The sequence below is a fragment of the Callorhinus ursinus genome, unplaced genomic scaffold (genome assembly GCF_003265705.2).
Source record: "Callorhinus ursinus isolate GAN/ISIS: 27379988/994484 unplaced genomic scaffold, GSC_fseal_2.0 scaffold6, whole genome shotgun sequence".
Lineage (NCBI taxonomy): Eukaryota > Metazoa > Chordata > Mammalia > Carnivora > Otariidae > Callorhinus > Callorhinus ursinus.
The window spans coordinates 7,108,757-7,129,467 of record NW_027397068.1 but is presented as its reverse complement, the minus strand read 5'-3'; the positions used below and the strand labels follow the sequence as shown (position 1 = coordinate 7,129,467).

The 20,711-nt window shown below is 38.4% G+C and overlaps 1 long non-coding RNA gene across 1 annotated transcript in view; it reads left to right on the top strand.

Moving 5' to 3' along the window:
- Positions 1-11,192, top strand: part of LOC112814431 (uncharacterized) — a 73,558-nt gene extending 62,366 nt beyond the window's left edge. Inside the window, exon 3 of the long non-coding RNA XR_012378407.1 lies at positions 11,110-11,192. This is a non-coding gene — a long non-coding RNA (uncharacterized lncRNA). The remainder of the gene's footprint in view (positions 1-11,109) is intronic.
- Positions 11,193-20,711: the final 9,519 nt, after the last annotated feature.

The following is a 20,711-nucleotide window of genomic DNA, read 5'->3' as shown; positions in this document are numbered from 1 at the left end:
TTTTTTGTCAGTGGTATTTTTCCTAAGGCCTTTGCTCCTTTCAAATTCATCATATTTCTTTCTCTCTTACCTTTTTGGTTTTCTTTTTCACCAAGAAGACTAACTTAAAAAATGAGTCCAGCATCTCAGCGGATTTTGGATTTGTGATTAATTCTGTGCCCTTGCTCATTTATTAGAAGCCCCAGTTTCTCTCTCATCATCCTTTCCCTCCTGATAGATTTGCCCTCCTAATACTCTTTAACCCTTTGGGCTTACCTTATCTCCTTTGGCTCTTTCACTTCTCTTATCTCTACCCTGTTAGCCTTAACTGATGTAATTTGTTTTCCTTGGGTTTCCTCCTCCTCTTTAAAGACATGAACACTCACTCTGAATATTTCTCACCTCTTGCATTAGTTTTTGTCACACTTTTCATGAAGGTTCATAACCAAGTCCCGGCTTTTCTCATAGTTCTGGATTTTCATTCCTCTTTGCAGAGTGTCATATTATACTCAACAAAACAGACTCCAGCGAATTTGTTTTAGATGCTCTTTCTCATTTTCTGATATGAAATTGGGCTTGGTATAAGATTTTGGCTGAGCAGTTCATCTCAGCTCTGAGCAATATTCTCCCTTGTGACTTGGCCTATACCCTATGGAGCTGGCTAGAATTGGGGAGGATCCATTGTGTGTGTAGTTTCTGGTCTACCTTTCAGGCTGGTCTTGGGGAGGTCACTATGTCTCTGTGGCCTTCAGTAAAGTACCGCATTGGATATGTCACTATTTTCCAGATCCAGACATCTAAACATCCTTGAAGACAACGGTTGGGTTCTAAGAGCGAGTCTGAATTTTATTTATAAGACTGCATAGGTAATCTCGTTTCCTTGCTTTGGGTTGGAAATTATTTCAGGTCATTGGGGAGTGGAGGTTTTGGATTAGAAGATCAGACTATATATATTTGTATGTGTCTCAGATGAGCAACATTGACAAATATAGGTAATTATATTTAAGATATCCAGTTAAGTTGAAAATTTTTTTCCAAACCCATGGCCCCATGGCTGAGATGAGGGGGAGGAGATAAATGGAATCTTGGCCGCAGGAGCATTTGGGAACTGCTGGGATAGATGGTCCCAGAGGTCTCTGCTAGTTCTTTGGTTTCATGAGTACATGGCTCATTGGGGTCAGGCTGGAATTTATCTGAGGAGGAAGCTGTCAACTCTCAGGATCTTGACTCTGTAGTTGAGTGGTGGGATGGAAGGCAGGAGGTTTGGCTCTAAGAAAGGGTCAATTGTCATCCTCTCCTTTCACAACATGCTTGACCTCACATAGGCAAGTACAATCCTTGGGAATTTATTTAATATTCTGGAGTTAAATGTGAAGCAAATGTTGGTTCAAGCACATTTTTGACCTTGTCTTTTCTTTCGATTTTTAAGCTACCAGGAAAACAACCCAGGGAGAAAGTTTTCTCTCTGTAGGTTCTGTTGATTGGGGTGACAAGAATTTGATAAGTTACAAGGTAACCACATGAGTTACAAGCCTGGAATTCAGTGCCATGTGGTTTCTCAGGAAATCTCAAAATTGTTGGGTAAAAACCTTTGACTCATCCATGGAACAAGGTGTCATAGGTCTTACAAAACTACCTATATGAATCTTCTCATCTTGGAGTCTGAAAAAAAGACGGAGCAAAGATATTCCCAATTTTTTTAATTGTTAAGAAGCTGGAATAAATGATCAGATAACAATTAACTGGTGACCTGTTTATAACATATATTTGCAACATAAAGTCAAGATTCTAAATAATAATTATATGATATAGAAAGTCGTATTAACAGGAAAATGATAGAATGTTCTATGACATAATTTCCAAACATATCCCTGGTAATTAAAGAAAGTATATGTCAATGGTATAATGAATAGAAGCAGAAGTGAAAGGTAAAAAGGAAGGTATTCATTTAAGTACTTATTGCCATAACATAGAGGTTAGGAGTAAGGAAGGTTAGGAGTAAGGAAGGCCCTGTAGAGAGAGTGGCTAGGTATGAATCCTAGCTTCATGACTTACTCATTGTATGACTTTGGACAAGTTACTAATTATGCTGTGCCTCAGCTTTCTCATATGGTAAAATGGGGAATATATTAGCAACAGTGCCCACTTCATAGATTTGTTAGATTAAACTGTACATGTATATAAGGCAGTTAGAATAGTACCTGGCACAGAGTACACACTCAAGAAATATAGCTTGCTAAGTCTACGTACATTTTTGAACAATCTAAAGATCTGCAGATCTACAATCTATAGAAACTACAGATCAATGATGAACTAAATGTTTTGGGGAATAATTTTTAAAAAATTAATTATTTCTGTGGGCAACACTAACCTCCCCCAGGCAGTCATATTTGAAAATTATTTGTTGAACAACCAATATTTTGTTAGGTTATCCAACACATTTGATTTAATATAGAGAGATTTTAATATTGAACCAAATTTGTGTGGAATCATGTAGCTCTTGCTTGCAACAGCAACATATGAATACCAACATATGACAGACATTATGAAATATCAATAATCAGAGTAAAACTAAAACTTAATTCTCTGAACCGAAAACACACCAACCTAAGAACGTATATAGATATCCAGGTTTTCATGTGCTGTTATACTTTCCCTACAATGATTTTGTAGGCTGTAAATTTTTGTTTGTTTGATTGGTTTGGGTTTTTTTTTTTTTAAGTTTTCTTTATTTAAGTAATCTCTACACCTAGTGTGGGGCTCGAACCCACGACCCTGAGATCAAGAGTCACATGCTCTTCCAACTGAGCCAGGCAGGTGCCTCGAATAAAACTGTTTTAATTTGAGGCACACTGTGATTATAATCATCTTCCTAGTTAATCATATAAATGGACTTACTGGTTACTATGGCTTAGTGCCTGGAGTTACAATTTGCCCTGCGTGTTTCTATGACTGTTTTGGGCATAACAAAACAAACATAACAAACCAGTGTGCCTCAAATCATAATGATCTCCACTTAAGGTTTCTATCTGACAGACAGGTATTGGTCATCCATTCCTTCATTCAATATAGGAACATTGGCTATGTATCAGGCATGTGGGAATATGGTAATATGTTTGTAAATAGGAAAGACATTCCCTGCCCTTATGGGTCTTACAATTAAAGGGGAAGACAGACATATCAAAATTTTATAAGCAATCAGATAATTATAATGCAGATATATGCTGTGATGGAAAAGTCCAGGTGTTATGAGGTTTATATTCATAGAGGTGGGGAAAGGCTTCACTGAAGAAGTGACTACTTTGAGCCCTGAGGGAGGATGAGAAGTTAGTGAGGTGAAGTGTGCGGAGTGGGGGCAGGGCAGAGGAGAGAAAAGTATTTGAGGAATGGGAACAGCATGCATGAAGGTGCGGAAGTAAGAAGGGACCACAAAGCCAGTCTGGCTGGCATGTAGCCAGTTGGGAGAGTACTCAAAGTGGGGCCTTGAGGGCTATGTTAAGAATTATAAACGGTGGGCGCCTGGGTGGCTCAGTTGGTTAAGCGAGTGCCTTTGGCTCAGGTCACGATCCTGGAGTCCCAGGATCGAGTCCCACATCGGGCTCCCTGCTCAGCAGGGAGTCTGCTTCTCCCTCTGACCCTCTTCCCTCTTGTGCTCTCTATCTCTCATTCTCTCTCTCAAATAAATAAATAAAATCATTAAAAAAAAAAGAATTATAAATGGTTCTAGGGGCACCTGGGTGGCTCAGTCGGTTAAGTATCCAACTCTTGATTTTCACTCAGGTCATGATCTCAGGGTGGTGAGATTGAGCCCCCTGTTGGGCTTCACGCTGGGCATGGAGCCTGCTTAGGATTCTCTCTCTCTCCCTCTCCCTCTGTCTTTCCTCCTCCCCTCACCGCCCTCACTCGCTCTCCCTCTCTATCGAAAACAAAACAAAACAAAACAAAAAAGGATGTTATAGATAGAAAAGAATTTTAAATGGTTCTAGAAGCAACATCAGTTAGGATGGGTTCTAAGTGGAACTGGATATCATCAGGTTAATGATTTCTAGAGGTCGCCTTGGCTGTTGAAACAGATTAGAGGCAATGGTAAGAAATGAAGTAGGGAGAAAAGTAAAGAAGCTATTTCTACAGACCAAGAACAAGACTTTGGGGACTGATTGGATATAAATAGAAAGGGAGGTGTCAGGTTGACCCAGCTTTCTTCACAAGAGTCTGAGGGGGCGGTGTTGCCATTTACTGAGATGGGGAACGTTGGTGCAGAAGAAGGCTTGGAAGGTTCCATGTACATGTGCTCGTGAGAAGTCCACATGGAGCTGCAGGGTGCACAGCTGAGTGTGGGTCTAGATCCTCATAGAGGTTGGTGAGTGGCCAGGTAGTACAAGGTCTGCAATGTCTGCTGGGATTAGTTACTTAGGAAGTACTAAAGGCCCTGACCAGAGAAGTTTTACTGGAAACGGTGGTTTGACAAAATTGACAAGGTATGGTAATTGAAGTTAATTATGACTTTATTGTTTGCAAAAGGATTCAGGACAAGACACAATTAAAGAGCAAGAAAGGAAAACTAAATGCTCCTTTCTACAGTTGTCCATTTTCAAAGACAGGGGTTAATGCTCCTATTTCTTATCTCTTTTTTGTAACACATTTTCATTCTGACCAATTTATTTTGCAGGTAATTCTAAACTTTAAATGTGAGGCCTACAGTGATTTAAACTGCATTCTAATGTTTTATTCCCTGTTACATTGCTATATAATTGCTGCCTTGCCACTTATGTGGAAGTTATACTTTCCAGATTTGAGGGCCAGGTTATTGGCTTCTGTCTATTTACTGGGGTTTCAAACTCAAATACAGGGCCAGGCATGTACCTAAGCATAGTCAGGGAAGTTGTGGGAACTGCGATGCTAGCTAGCACTCGCATGCCCATCTAAAGGGTCAACCAATTCTCAGCCTCAGCCGCTTGCTGACACCATGCTGAGGCGTGGGCCTCCCTTCTATTGCCGGATCTCTCCATTTTAAAAAGGAGCCAGATACTTGCATTTTCGCAGGACCTCTCCTGATTTTTAAGATTGTTGCAACTAAATATATATTTTTTAAACCCTCACAGCCAGGAAAAAGAAACAAAAAGAAACAAAAACCTTGTCTGCTGGAGTGATTTGGCTTCTGGGCAGTCATTTGGCTCACCCTCTTTCAGTTATTTTCGTACAGCATCTCATTTATTGCTCTAAAGAGAGGTTACTCATCAGTACAGTCATCCCACACTCTGCCGGTGGGTAACATTCAGCGCCCCATCTCCTAGAATGTTCAAAGTTTTTGATAACTCTGTAAAACAAACCTCATCACATTCCTCTGTAATCAGGAATTTTTACTCTGTTGAAAACACCTCGGTGATGATGAAGCCTAAATGCCCTTACAATCCATCGCTCTTGGGACTGACTATCAGAAGGAGGCCCACCTGACTGCTCCAGCTCAGCAGCACTCAGCAGTGTGGGTCTCAGCCGGGCCTCCTGGAGTCCCCGGTCCTGGGAGCAGGAATGTTTTTCTGCCCCCCCGCCCCCCCCCCAAGGGCTGCCCCTGGGTTTTGGGGCACTTTCTTCCAAAAGCCCATAAAACAAATGTTTTTTTTTTTTTCATAATGTTTTCAGACTAAAAAAGAAATTTCACGGCCCAACTCTTGCTTTAGGCCAATTTGGAAAAATTGCTGTCACCTTTTCCCCTCCTGCCCCCCCCCCCCCCCCGCCCCTCCGCAACATGTTCTGGTTTGGGTTCCCTTCACGTTAGGAAAGTGGAGATAAAACTGTGTATCTTACCCACCGGCACTTGACTGGTACTCCAGAGGGTCACGGAGTAAATAGGTGTTTGATTAAATGGGTGTCTGAAAATCTTGGAAGCCTTTGAAAGATAGTGTCAGAGGGCTGGCCCTGTGCTTCCAGGGAAGCTTGTTGTAACAGGCCGTGTCCTTTCTCCTTTCGTCAACTTACGTTAATGGCTTGATAGCATTTCTCAAAGTTTGTTTAGGGGAACGATTGGAGTGAGGTTTTGAACAAAATCAAGGCTGTTTTTCCTCCCTTTCTGAAGGTGATGTCTTTAGAACTTGCTAATTAGAGAGCAGAGCAACAAAGAGGTGCCTGAGTCATTGTCTCCAAAGCTAGTAAAACTAAACTCTGAAGAAAAAATATTTTTTTGGAAATGCTCACAACTTAGTCACTCTGTTAAAACACAATTGACATAACCTCTTTTCCTTTCAGGCCTCTCCTGAAACAACAGTTAAAGACATGAGTCAAGCTGAAGGCTCATTCTCCCTGGTTTGTTGGGCATAATGGGATAATTGCCCAGACTGTCATTAAACTGTTTCCATTTTGATGATTGATTCTAAAAGTCTCAAGGTGGCTCCAGAACTTCTTTGGACAAGTCTTTGAATCATCTGTCTACCCAAAGCACAATTTCGCCAACAACAGTGATTTATTTTTAAAAAGGGAAGCGCTGATTTTCCTTTTGAACAAAAATCTCAGCTTGGATTCAAAAGATCTGGGCTGGAAATCTGGCCCTACTCCTTATGAGCTGTGTATCCTTGGGCTCCTTATCTAACCTTTATGAGTCTGTTTTCTTATGTAATTACTCATATAATTCCTAACTGACAGGACTGTTGAGAGAATTAAATGAGGTTATCATTTTGAAAGTATTAGTCCAGGGCTTGGCCCAAATCAGGTGTTCAATAAATGCATATTCATCGATTCATTCATTTATATGCCTAGCAAACGATATTTCTCAGGGTACGTGGGCACTCTTTGATCTTAATGAGTATCATCAGCTACAAAAAGAAAAAAGAGATGGTTCTTCATACTTCGATTTCTTCCACTTGAATAGATTTCCATCAGTATTGTAAGGAATGTCCTTCCCCAAGAATCATCCTCTCTTCCTCAGTGCTCCATGCTTCTGCCTTCCATTTGCTCTAAGTGTTTATTTTGTTTTTTTCCATCTTAAAACTACTGATAAATGTCAAATTAGCTTTTATATTCCCTGGAGATGTATCATCTTCAAGCATATACTCTCATTTTTAGGGAAGTCATTGCATCAGCATGCCTTTTGGAGGGTCTTTCCACTCTGCTGACCAAGCCTGTCTTGGGAATGAGTTGTGCCATCATCATGGAACCTGGCAGGGTGGGCAGCTGTCCAAGCCATACTCAGAGAGGCTGGTTTATTTTCTCCGAGAGATTTTCAGGGATGCTGGGGACAAACTCTTCTTCTAGTATGTCCTCAAATGTTTCATTTTCCTGAACGGCACAAATTGTTTCTTTTGTAAGTTAGATGGTTGTTCTAAACCTATCCTGGTTGCTGAGTATTCAGTTTAACCCCTGTTGTTTAATCACATTTAGTTGAATTTAAATACATAGGATTCCTAGGCTCACTTTTCTACTGATTTTTTCTATCTCAATCTATTCTTATTTGGTACTTTGTGTTTCATGCTCTAATTGGTTGAAAATCACCCATCTGTGGCCCTGTTTTCTTCTCCATGCCCATGCCCCTATCTAAGTGGGCACACAGGCCAGGGTGCTTCTGTTACCATTTCAAGTGGTGACAGTACAGGGTACAGGGTATACTTTACTGCTTCTTGTCGTCACTCTGCAGGAGTCATTTTGCTTGTGTTGAACTCAGAAATCAGATTTCAAGGTGACAGTCATGAGCTTTAGAGATGCTTATGGGCTTTTAGTTTGTTTTTTGATCTTCAAAATCTCCTCTTAATTTTATTTTCATCATTTTCAAAATTCCTGGAGCCATTCACTCATGGATCTCAATTCTATATAACTTTTGACTATGGAAAAAGATCTGGAAAATGAATACAAAACAGTGACTATTTTAAAAGTTATGTATTTTTTTTTAAAAAGTAGAGGAAAAGAAATATTTCTGCTTTTATTTAATGACTCATTTCCATCCAGGGATTCTCTGATGTGTGATGACATGTTAAGGACACATCCCAGATAAGTCCAAGCACCATGCATGGAGAAAGAGGAGAAAGAGTTGGACTACATGTTTTCACCTCTCTCTCTCTACCCTGTTAAAAAACCTACCTATAATTTCTACAGTAGTTGGGGGATATTTTCTTTATCTTTACTTTTGGAACAGGGCAGAAGTAATACAGTACTAAAAAAAACAAAAAAAATGCTATCAATAACTATCTAACCTTTTGGTAACCACAGAAGTGTATGAACACTTCTTGAGAACCATTTATGTACAAGGCACTGAACTGTGGTTCAGTGTGGTTCAGGGTACCTATGGTGTTTGAGGGCAGATGTAAATATCTAAATAATATATATAAAACTCCCTTCCAAGGCAGTTGGTAACACATCTGTGGGTAACACACGCCATCTGAATTCTGTGAAGGTTACAGTGGGAGGGATATAAGAGGGTTGCCCCTGGCTGGAGAGGTTATTATAGATTTCTGAAGGCAAAGAGAGCTGAGGATGGGTAAGAGTTTGATGGGCAGAGATAAATAGATATTCCAGATAAAGTAATAGAATTGTCTGGGTAGAAATGAATAACTGAATGAAGAACAAAATGAATAATTTTTAATAGCTAAGAAAATGAATTTTATATAAATGCCATGAGAGAGTTTAGTGTTGCTGCTCTAATATAAATTTTAAAATTTCCATGGAATTTATACCTAACCATGATGAAAAGGTTCATAGTACCAAATGCACAAATACAAACAAATGTCAGATGATGCAATCCATATGATCAGTCCAGGCTTCAACTGCTTGTGGTATTTGGACAAGAAGAAGTGTTCAAAATCAATGTAAAAACCTCTGAAATTCAGCCAAATTCCTCTGAAAATCCTCGCTATCTCTAGGTTCTGGGGTTGAAGGAATTTTTGATTCTGGACATTTTAATCACAAGATAATTTTGCTCATATCCATGGCCCCTACTGGGTAAAAGTTGACAAATCCTAAGGGAGAAATATCTGGTGAGAGAAGAGCTGTGTCATCCCTGACAGTTTTCTTTTAAACTGAGAATACTCCTCTGCCAAGGTAGCCAGGTCACATTCCATGGGCTAATGCTGTGGCCTGGTGCCTACAGACTGGTTGGCATTGCAAGGGTTAACATTCATCAGAATCATCACAGCCATTCGTTGAAGCTTGCCCACGTGCCAAGCATCTTGCAAGCACTTTGCATGCACAGTTGTGTTTGCTGTTCCTGGTGATGCTAGGAAGCTCCAGCCATGCTCATTTTACATATTAAAAAAACAAAAGGATGAGAAAGGTTAAGAAAACCACTCGGGTCTGAACAGATTCATACTCATCTTGAAACCCCGCAAAGCCTGTGTTCTTTCCATTTGGGATTGTGACAATGCAAAATAGTTCATTGATTCAGAGAGATATTTACACCTGCTAAAGGAAGGTCTTATTGTTAAGCAAACAAACAAATCAACCAATAAATAAATAAAAAGCACAGCCATTTCATTTTCTTTATGTAGTCTTCCCTAAAAGTCTTTCATCAGGAGTCTCTTTCTTTGAGTGAGGTATGGAGAGCTCTTGGCCCTGCTAACAAAAAACATACTCGGTGTCTGATTGCTGAGGCTGGGACTTCCAGTACTATGTTAAATAACAGTGGTGAGAGTGGACAACCCTGTCTGGTTCCTGACCTTGGGGAAAAAGCTCTCTGTTTTTCCCCATTGACATGGTATTCGTTGTGGGTCTTTCGTACATGGCCTTTATGATGTTGAGGTATGTTCCCTCTGTCCCTACTGTGTTGAGAGTTTTTATCATGAATGGATGCTGTATTTTGTCAACTGCTTTTTCTGCATCTGTTGAGAGGATCATATGGTTCTTATCCTTTCTTTTATTAATGTATTGTATCACATTGATTGATTTGTGGATGTTGAACCACCCTTGCAACCCAGGAATAAATCCCACTTGATTGTGGTGAATGATTCTTTTAATGTACTGTTGGATCCGATCTGCTAGGTTTTTGTTGAGAATTTTTGCATCCATATTCATCAGAGATATTGGTCTGTAACTCTCCTTTTTAGTGGAATCTCTGTTTTCGGAATCAAGGTAATGCTGGCCTTGTAGAATGAGTTTGGAAGCTTTCCTTCCATTTCTATTTTTTGGAACAGTTTGAGAAGAATAGGTATTAACTCTTCTTTAAGTGTTTTGTAGAATTCCCCCTGGGAAGCCATCTGGCCCTGGACTTCCGTTTGTTGGGAGATTTTTGATTACTGATTCAATTTCTTTGTTGGTTATTGGTCTGTTCAAGCTTTCTATTTTTTTCTGTTTCAGTTTTGGTAGTGTATGTGTTTCTAGGAATTCATCCATTTCTTCCAGATAAAGAAGATGTGGTGAGAGATATATATATATATATATGTACATATATATATATCAGATATAGTGTGTGTATATATATATATATACACACACACACACTAGTGTGTGTACTATATATATATATATAGTACACACACACACACACACACACACACAGGAATATTACTTGGCCAGAAAAAAGAATGAAATCTTGCCATTTGAAGCAATTTGAAGGATGAACTAGAGAGTATTATGCTAAGTGAAATCAGTCAGTCAGAGAAAGACAAATACCATATGATTTCACTCATGTGTGCAATTTAAGAAACAAAACAAATGAACACAGGGGTGGGGGGGAAGAGAGGAAAACCATAAAATACTCTTAACTATAGAGCACAAACTGAGGGTTGCTGGAGGAGAGGTGGGCAGGGGATGGGCTAAATGGTTGATGGGTACTAAGGAGAGCACTTGCTGTGATGAGCACTGGGTGTTGAATGTAAGTGATGAATCACTTAATTTTACACCGGAAACTAATTTTACACTGTTATTCTACCTAACTAGAATTTAAATAAAAACTCGATGCTACAAAAAAAAAAGATTTAAAAAACATACTTGGGAAACGCTGTCACAAGGCAAGATGTGAGACCATGCCTTAGCGGGGGAGGAGTTCGCTTCCGTTCTCTGCCGGTGTTTGCAAGTAATACCTGAGAAAACTAACCACACCTCCCCCCAGGGTTCTGCCAAATTCCCTGGGCACGTTAGCAGATAGGCTGTTTTATTTGCAAACATTTTAATTCGAGGGGATTTATTTTCTAAACCTTTCATTAACTACCCCAGAACTGTGAGATAAGGGAGAAGAAAAAGGAAGAGGGAGAAGCGGAGGAAGAGGAAGATGAAGAGGAGGAGGAGGAGGAGGAGGAGGAAGAAAACAAAGTCCGACTGCTTGGGGTCATCTGAGGATTTTTGAAATTCCTTGGTTTTGTTGACACATATTTTCCATGCAATTCTTTTTCCAGTAATAATGTCTAAGTTGTTAAAGAAACTTGCAATAAAATGCTAATTTTCCTCTGACATTTCTCAACCCAAAACTTGTCTCCAGGGGTGTAAAGCACAGTGTCCTACTTATATCATCATCAGTCATGTCACATGCTGTTTATTAAATGATCTCTTATTAAATTTATTAAATTTAAGCATAAGATGTTAAATGTAATTTGTCAAACTGATGAATCCTAGTTTCCAGCTCAATACATTGACGATAGTATATAGGAGACAAAGATGATGCTGAATTCTAAGGCTTTTACTTGGGCTGGAGCCTTAAACTTATCTACAGTAACAATTCTTCTCTTCAGATTATGCATAGTCATCTATAGCTGTTGATGTTTCCTTACATTTTTAGATAGTAAAGTCATGTTTATGTCATTGATGTATGCAAATACCATTTCTAAGTATTGGCTGCAGATGCAACGCATTTGATGCATTTGTGGGGAAAAGTAAACATTGTGTGTGTCATTCAGCACTTCCCAGGAAGACAGCACGATGCCCAGAAAATGCCCTGCATTCATTTTTGTATTTGAACTTGTCATTACAGAAGTCATGTTGCCACATGAAGTGCTTAAACACCACTTTTAACCAGATATTGAAATAAAACATATCTGCATTCAGAGTTCTCTAAATTAATAACAATACTCATGTTTAAAAAAAACAGTAACTAAGTAAAGACTGGTAAGTCATTATTAAATTCAATAGAAAATTACCCAACTAGCTGAGAGAATTAGAGAAAAAGTACTACCTCTTTTAAGCCCTATAGAAATAGCACTTGAATATCCAAAGACCAGAATTGAGGTATTCCATACTAAATATATTTTTCTAAAAAAAAAAAAATTGAGAACAAGATATGCTTCCACGTCGATAATAAATTGTTTCACATTTACACGTGTATTTAGCAGGTATGTTAGCTCTTTGGCCAGAATCAGGAAACTGTGGGTTACAAGTAAAGCATGTGTTGGATGAACAAACTAAAACCACCGAAAGGTATTTCCATGGACTTGAAAAATATTTTTGAGGGAAACATTAAAAAATATAGCTCATTTGGACCAGATCCTTTTGATTTTCAGTTTCCTTTTTTTCCAAGTCATGGAATAAATTCTTTGATGGAACATACCAGGTTTGCACAGGCTAATGAAAAAGCCACATATACTTTTTTTCTTTTTCTTTTTTTAAATTTGAGGCAAAACTCCTGGTTATGTTGTTCAAAGAAGACAAGAGCCTTGCAATTAGGTTCATTAATGTAAGTTAGGGTCTGGTTTCCTTTACTCGTGGCTTCTAGAGGAAGATCGAACTCTATCCTCATCTAGTAAGAATATCAGTTTATAATGAAAACATAACTCTTTGATGTATTTCTTTGTAGGATTTGCTTTCAGAAACTTTTGATGCTTTGCTCTATCTCCTCCTATTAGTGCTTTTATCTAACCCCCAAAAGTCACCCTCCAAAGCAGACACTCTGAAGTCCCACTGGGCTCCCATCAGTCCAGTAGAGAGGGCTGACATGACATATTAGTCTTAAATCCAAAACATATGTTTGGAAAATGCCTAGTTTCCTGGCAATAATTAAGAATGCTACTTGGCAGATTGGCAGCCACATAAAACAATCATTAGTAAATCCTATATTTATTATGTTCCCATTTTATGGAAATGAAACCCATATTACAAATATGTATAGGAAACCGGACCCAAAATGATCACAGGTAGAATCAATTATGATGAAGATGAAAAGAACATCCATAGTTTTTTCTAATTCACTTTGCTTATCCCAAAAAGGTCTCTTCCAAAAGGAGCCACATCAAAACATTTAAAATTTTCTTCCTATTAACTTTTAAAACCATCTTGGATAAATTCCCTCATCAGTACTCATTTGTCAGTGTGGCTCACTGAAGAGTTCTGGTGTACAACTAATTGAGATAAGATCTTGTGGTCACGGGAGACTTTTCCTTTGTAAATGTTTGGGAAAAAATTCCAGACACATAAAAAGGCACTTCAAGTCTTTTATGTTATATTGTATTTATTATATTATGTTATGTGATATTATATATGTTATACATGCACATACACATACATATTTAGGGATGCTTTGCACTAAGAACACACATGTCTAGCTATGTTTTTTATTAAAATACTGAAGTAATACTGAACCAGATGGAAAACATCCACTGCCCCAAGCTTCCCACATGTAACTCTTGTGTTTTCCCTTGGGACCCATTGGACCTCCTTAGAATCTGGCAAGTAAAGAGTTAATGGCTCAGGACTCTGCTCCATTGTCCGGTCTGTTCAGTGGGTACCTGTGTTGTACTGGTTGTTACATATCTTGAAAATCACTTCTGCACACAAGAATTGCCTCATGTGCGTGACCTATTCACACACGAAGTAAGGAGACTCTCTCATCTGACCAGCAACACAGTCTTGGTGATGAGGAAGCCACATGGTCAAGAAGGCTATGAAACCAGCCAAGCAACAGCAAGTGGGCAAACACACCCACTTTATTTAGTTATTAGTGAATACCCTACAAAATGCCTTGACATTTCTCCCGTAAAGATATAGATAAACGTAGACTGTACCAAAAAGCAGCCGATAGGTCCCAGCTCAGAAGCTATTGGAAAAGTGACAAAGACCTTGAGGTGTATGTGGACCCCAAAACATAGCTGGCACACTTTTCCATGGTGCATCTTTCATCTATAAAATGAAAAAGCAAAAGTTTCCATTTTCCATTTGACTGGTTCCATGTGAAATAAGCCAGTCCATCTAAGCAATAACATTTACTTTGTTTTTTAAATTGCTGACTCTATGAAAGAAAATCTCTTTGTTACAAAGTTCAAATTCCAAATAAAACTGAGATGGGGAATTCAAAAGAGTCTCTAGAGAAAATGTTTTAAAATTAGAATCATCTTAGAAATATGTTAGGGACTAAATATGACATGAATTTTTTTCCTTTAATCTTTAACTTTTTGTATTTTTATCTTCTCATTTGGTAATATTTTCAATTTAACTTTAGAGTGCTTTTAGCCATTTAAATAGTAGTTTGTACAAAACAATACTAGTTTTACCCTTTCATTCTACATATATTTATTGATTCTGCTTAGGGGTTTTACTTGACTTTGGTAGGATATCCTTACAACTCTAGACATAAGTGCACTTTAATAAGAAATCAATAATTAAATTTAACAACCATATATTGTGCTCAGTATTTTGTCACATCATAAGTATTCATTAATTCAATTGAATTAAAGTGGTTTGCCATTTACTAGTGGTTTCTAAGCAATCCTTTTTTTAAAAGATTTTATTTATTTGTGAGAGAGAGAATGAGAGAGAATGTGCACGTGCACATGCATGAGTTGGGGGTGGGGCAGAGGGATAAGCAGACTCCCCACTAAGCATGGATCCTGGTGGGGAGCTCATTCCCAGGACCCCGAGATCATGACCTGAGCGAAAATCAAGAGTTAGTCGCTCAACTGATTGAGCCATCCAGGAACCCCACTCTTTTGTGAGTTCTAATCATGATTTGAAGGCTTCAAGGGAAGTTCATTGATAATTATATTGATTGCAGTGAATGATGGTGGTGGTATAATCTTGTGGTTAAACACAGAAACTCTGAAGGTAAAAGACAAACAAGCAAAACAAGTTAGATGTACTCCTGACTTTGCCACTTGCTAACACTATGACTATGTGGAAACTATATTAACCTTTCTGTGCTTCAGTTTCCTTAGCTGTAAAATGGGGGATTAAAGCATTAAATAGAATGATGCATGTGTCTGACACAAATAAATAAATGGTAGTAGTGGTAATAGCAGTATATTATTATAAACTATGAGGACAGATCTTCAGAGAGTTAGGATAACAAGTTTCTTATCAGATCAGATAGAAACTGAATCTCATATCCAGAATACAATCTCAACACTGGAAAGTTTTCATCAGCTCAGAGGAAATATTAATTTTGACTCTTTCTTTTAATCACCACCTCTTCACCCTGTTGGTGAAGGAGGGATTCCTTCCCTGGGGTTAGGGGGATGGCCAAACACACAATGTCCGACACTGAACAGATGAGATCAACAGGAGTTTGTTAGTTACATAGACTCAGACCCCAGGGCAAGAGGACATCACATGTCATGAAAGGTCGTAAGGGATGCACTCGGGAACAGAGTGATAAACTAAGGGCTGCAGAAGTTTCAAGTTAAGGGTCTGGTTTCCACAGGAGATGCCTGACTTGTTTGAATAATCCCTCAAACTGGCAGGAAATTGAAGCCCACTATTCAGAAATAAGTAGGCACTGTGCCTGGTCCCCTTGATAAGGAAGGTCATATGGCTAGGCAATCTCATCCACAGGAACAGGGCGTGGAGGGGAATTTGCGATTAGGCCTGAGGATTGCACCGGATATCAGGGCAACACATAATATTGGGCTTTAATATAGGCCTCATATTACATTTCTTCTCCATGATGTCTTTATTTGGAAAAAAAAAAAAGCCTGAAAGATACTCAATTTAATTGACTAAGTACTGCTAGGTACAGGAGTTTTAAGATCTGCTGAGATCATTCCTCTAGGTATTGCTAAATCTCACTTGTGGGATGGAAAATATCATCCATGGCTACATCAACATACTTCACAGTGAAATGGACACTCGGCCACTTTCCAGATATGTTGGGACAGGGTAAGATTGCTGGGTCAGAGAATACAGGTCCACAGATATGCAAATACTCTACTTCTGTGCTGATTAATTCAGATGACCCATCTACCAGGGTCATTATATGATGACATGACCAATACTGATATCACTTTATGGTTTAGAGACCAGGCTGCCAAATAATACTGCTCTCCTTTATCTACTGAGGATTCTACTTCATGTGGCTGCCCAACCAGCTATTTCTAGATGGCAGAAGAACAAACAGCTAATTGTTTTCTCCATTTTGGTATCTCATTGCTCTAAAATGTGCTTTCCCATAGGGAATAGGCTCTGCTTCAGTGAGTCAAAGGTTAGGTGTCCTCATTATACTATTATTTAGGGAGACATCCAAGAATAACCATACTTTTCCTTGTGACCAGCACAGCATCAAAGTCACTTCTTTTATCAAATATTTCCATTTTTAAAGGATGAAATGTTTTGAATGGCTAAGATGTCATTAGATATTCATTTTTCTTGTGTCAGTATTGTTTCTCTTGGGTATATTAATATGGGAATATTTTGATTTTTGTCCCAGAACTCTTGAAAACACAGTGTTTAAATCTTAAGTACAGAAATTAAATTCCCAAACCCTCAACAGTGGCTTTGAAGCTTCTGTCAAAGGATGAACCCAGAGCAGCTTGATGGGTCTGGGCAAGTGTTTACAGTCAGCACCTCATAATTCAAAAGCCTAGAGGTTATTCCCTTTCTGTTTTTTTTTTTTATTCTTCATGAGATAGGGCTTTAGTGTTTTACATTTTCATTAGTATCTCCATCATAGATTTTGTAGGATACATGAAAGAAGAAAGAATTTTGAACCATTAATTTCACTATCTTAGCAACCCTGGTAAAATTTAAAAAGAGAAAATTTAAAATAAAGAATGACGTTGGATTATTGTGGAACTCAGTTACACATTCTTACCCTCCCCATATCATATACATCTGATAGAACTGGTTTTATGAAATGGTGTCATTTACAGAATGACATGTGACATATAGGAAAAGGAAAGAATGTACATAGCAACTTATTCAATTGACTTATATCAACTGATACTAAAACAAATCAGAAATTAAGTTTTAGCATCTACTATATACACAACATCAAAACATAGGTGATCAGCTCTGTAGTTAAGTATGTATCATTTCACTTACATTCAAAAATTTTAGAGTTACCTGACTAGCTATACAACCTAATTAATTTCTTTGAATCTCAATTATAATCCAAATGACAGTCTATAGGATACTATGAATTAATGAATAAACAACTCAAAGAGCAGGTCTTAAGAACTTAAATATTAAGAGCTAAGCTAAATATTGTTTTCCAGCCCATAATTGCAGTAAGATTTTAGATAAATCAAGATATTTAGATATTTTTAGATAAAAAATCAAGACAGGCCTCAACAAAAGAAAATATTTTTAAATTCTAGAATGTAGACACTGTAATGTAATCCCTGCTTAGATCATGAACTAACCAGAAGAAAAAAAAATGGAGTATTTACAACAGAGGGGATTTAATGTAGAGCTTGGTTACGTAGGCGATGGAGAATCTGATCATTTAAAGGGGATGGTGAGGTAATCAAATTTTAGCAGTTGCAAGAAGTCATTACCATTCATAGGCTGAAGACATTTGGGAAGGAAGGGGTAATAATGCTGCTGATAGCAAGAGTCAGGAGCCGGCATCATAGCCATTGCAGAGTTGCCACCAGATGCTGAAAAGAAGAGAACAAAGATCCTGAATTTTTCCTTCTGCTGTCCAATCTGTGGCTATGCTTCTCATTGGCCAAATCCCTTTGGAAACCAGTTTATATGATGCTAGGAACATGGCTTGCAAGGACCAGTAGTGCAACTCCCCTGCTCCATCTCCCCTCACCTCCCAATCCTGCAATCTAGAGTAGAGCAAGAGAAGCATAGCAAATGGCTCTGACAGCATAAGAGTCTATGACTGTCGTTGGCACAATTCCCATATTTTTCTGTAGAGTCTAAGCAATCAAGAATGCTTTCACCAACATGTGAAAGTGCCGAATTATGAGCTCATTGTCGTGAAAGGTATATGGTGCCAGTTACGCAAATCCTTCTAGAAATACTTGGGAACTATTTTGCAAACTCAGTTGTCTTAAAGAAGATATTGTGACCAGGGGCACCTGTGTGGCTCAGTCGTAAAGCGTCTGCCTTTGGCTCAGGTCATGATCCCGGGGTCCTGGGATCAAGCCCCACATCGGGCTCCCTGCTCCGTGGGAAGCCTGCTTCTCCCTCTCCCACTCCCCCTGCTTGTGTTCTCTCTCTCGCTGTGTCTCTCTGTCAAATAAATAAATAAAATCTTTAAGAAGAAGAAGATATTGTGACCAAGTCATGTCATATGCAGGGGACTTGATGCAGGTCTATACATTATAATAATGTTATGTCATGATAGTGGTTAGGAAAGGAGGATATTATATAAAAACTGTGAAGCCTTTTGTTTTATAGAGCTCAACTACTTTAATAAAATAATAAATGTAATGGTTTTTCTTTATTAAACATGTATGTGTGTTGACCATGATCCAATGCTTCTGAAATGTAGGAAGTTCACTGTTGTTTCTCTGTAACACTTAGAGTTGTACTTTACAGATGATCTGTTTATCATCTTTCTATTTACTGAGAGTTTAGTTTATTGAGATCCTTTAGTCATTTTCATTGCACCTCAACTGCTAGAAACATTTCTTTAGGTTCAGCATGCAGCATTTGATATCCTTTTACTCAGCTTCTTCTCTTAACTGCAGAAAGATATTGCTGTGATGTGGGAAGTCCAAGCAGGTAATTTAAAATAAAAACTTGTTTGGAATTCATGACATATTCAGTACTTCAGGACAGGCAAATGTGCTACTCTACAGTCTTCTTTCCACCACTAGGACACCAGATTGCCACACATACACAGAAATTCTCTACCATGGGAGAGAGTTAGCAGATGCCACAAACAGAAGAATCATAACTCCAAAGATTGTTTGGTTAATTTAAAAAGTTAGATAAAATCAGAATTAAGAAATGTCTCTGTGTTAAAAGTTTTATTTAACTTTCATATACATTCATTTGCCAATCTTTACATTGGCAAATGTAAAGAGAGTTAAGGCCTTTGGTTTGAGCTGAATGGAGTTCTCATGGTTTTACTCCTGGATACCTTACCAATAATACTTTATCTAGACTCCCAGTCTCCCAAAGCTCTTATTTATAGCTCACTGAAATTTAAAGACAATTACAAATTTTTTGAGGGTGGAAGCATTCTAGATTTTTATAAGTTTTCCATTTCTTTAACAGTTATTGCACATATCTAATTTTTGCAATTTGCTTTTATCAGATCTTTCAAAGATTTGGTTTTCAGAAAATATACAACTTTCCCTTCACATCCATTTTTCATTAATTTATTGATATTTAATTTACTTACATACATGATAAAATATTAGGCATAAGAGTTTTTTTTTAATTTTATTTATTTATTTGAGAGAGAGAATGGTAGAGAGAGAGCACGAGAGGGGGGAGGGTCAGAGGGAGAAGCCGACTCCCCGCCGAGCAGGGAGCCCGACGCGGGACTCGATCCCGGGACTCCAGGATCATGACCCGAGCCGAAGGCAGTCGCTCAACCTACTGAGCCACCCAGGTGCCCCTAGGCATAAGAGTTTTAGCGATGAACACAATAGACTCATGGTGAGCATACAGCTTCATTGGTGGGAAGGAACATGCATCAGCAAACTAGAGATTAGATAGCATTGGCCATAAATATTCAGTGAGCTCTGTGGTTTGAGTAGGTATGGCTTAAAAAAAGGAATGGAGACACAGTTAAGCTAGTGAGTTCCCTAACAAGGCTTAATGAAGGTCAACAAATAAAGTTTCTATATAGACATAAAAGAAGACATAGAAACCATAAAGCAAGAATGAATACTATGAAAAATAGTATTTATAAAATATAACCTTTAGTATTTAAAATCAAAACTCACTGTAGTTCAGGGCACCTGTGTGGCTCAGTCGTTAAGCATCTGCCTTCAGCTCAAGTCATGATCCCAGGGTCCTGGGATCGAGCCCCGCTTCGGGCTCCCTGCTCAGAGGGAAGCCTGCTTCTCCCTCTCCCACTCCCCCTGCTTGTGTTCCCTCTCTCACTGTGTCTCTCTCTGTCAAATAAATAAATAAAATCTTAAAAAAAAGTCTTTAAAAAAAAAACTCACTGTAGTTTAAGGCATTAGGAATTAGTGTATTCAAGGTACTAGAGATTAGACACAGCTAAAGAGAGAATTTGTGAATTGTGAAATAGACAAGAAAAATTATTCAGAATGTAGGCAGAGTAAAAGAGATGGAAAATATGAAAGAGAAGATAAAAGATTTGAGGATAGAATAGTAACGTCCAACATACACCTAATAAGGTTTCTGAAAGGAGAAAATTATAAAAATTAGGAGAGAGAATATTTGAAGGAATGAAAGAATGGAGGTTTGCAAAACTGAGAGAAGACATGAGTCTTTTTTTTTTGGAATCTAAAAATATCTTTATTTTATTTTTTATTGTTATGTGAATCACCATACATTACTTCATTAGTTTTTGATGTAGTGTTCCATGATTCATTGTTTGTGCATAACACCCAGTGCTCCACGCAGAATGTGCCCTCTTTAATACCCGTCACCAGGCTAACCCATCCCCCCACCCTCCTCCCCTCTAGAATCCTCAGTTTGTTTTTCAGAGTCCATCCTCTCTCATGGTTCATCTCCCCCTCCGA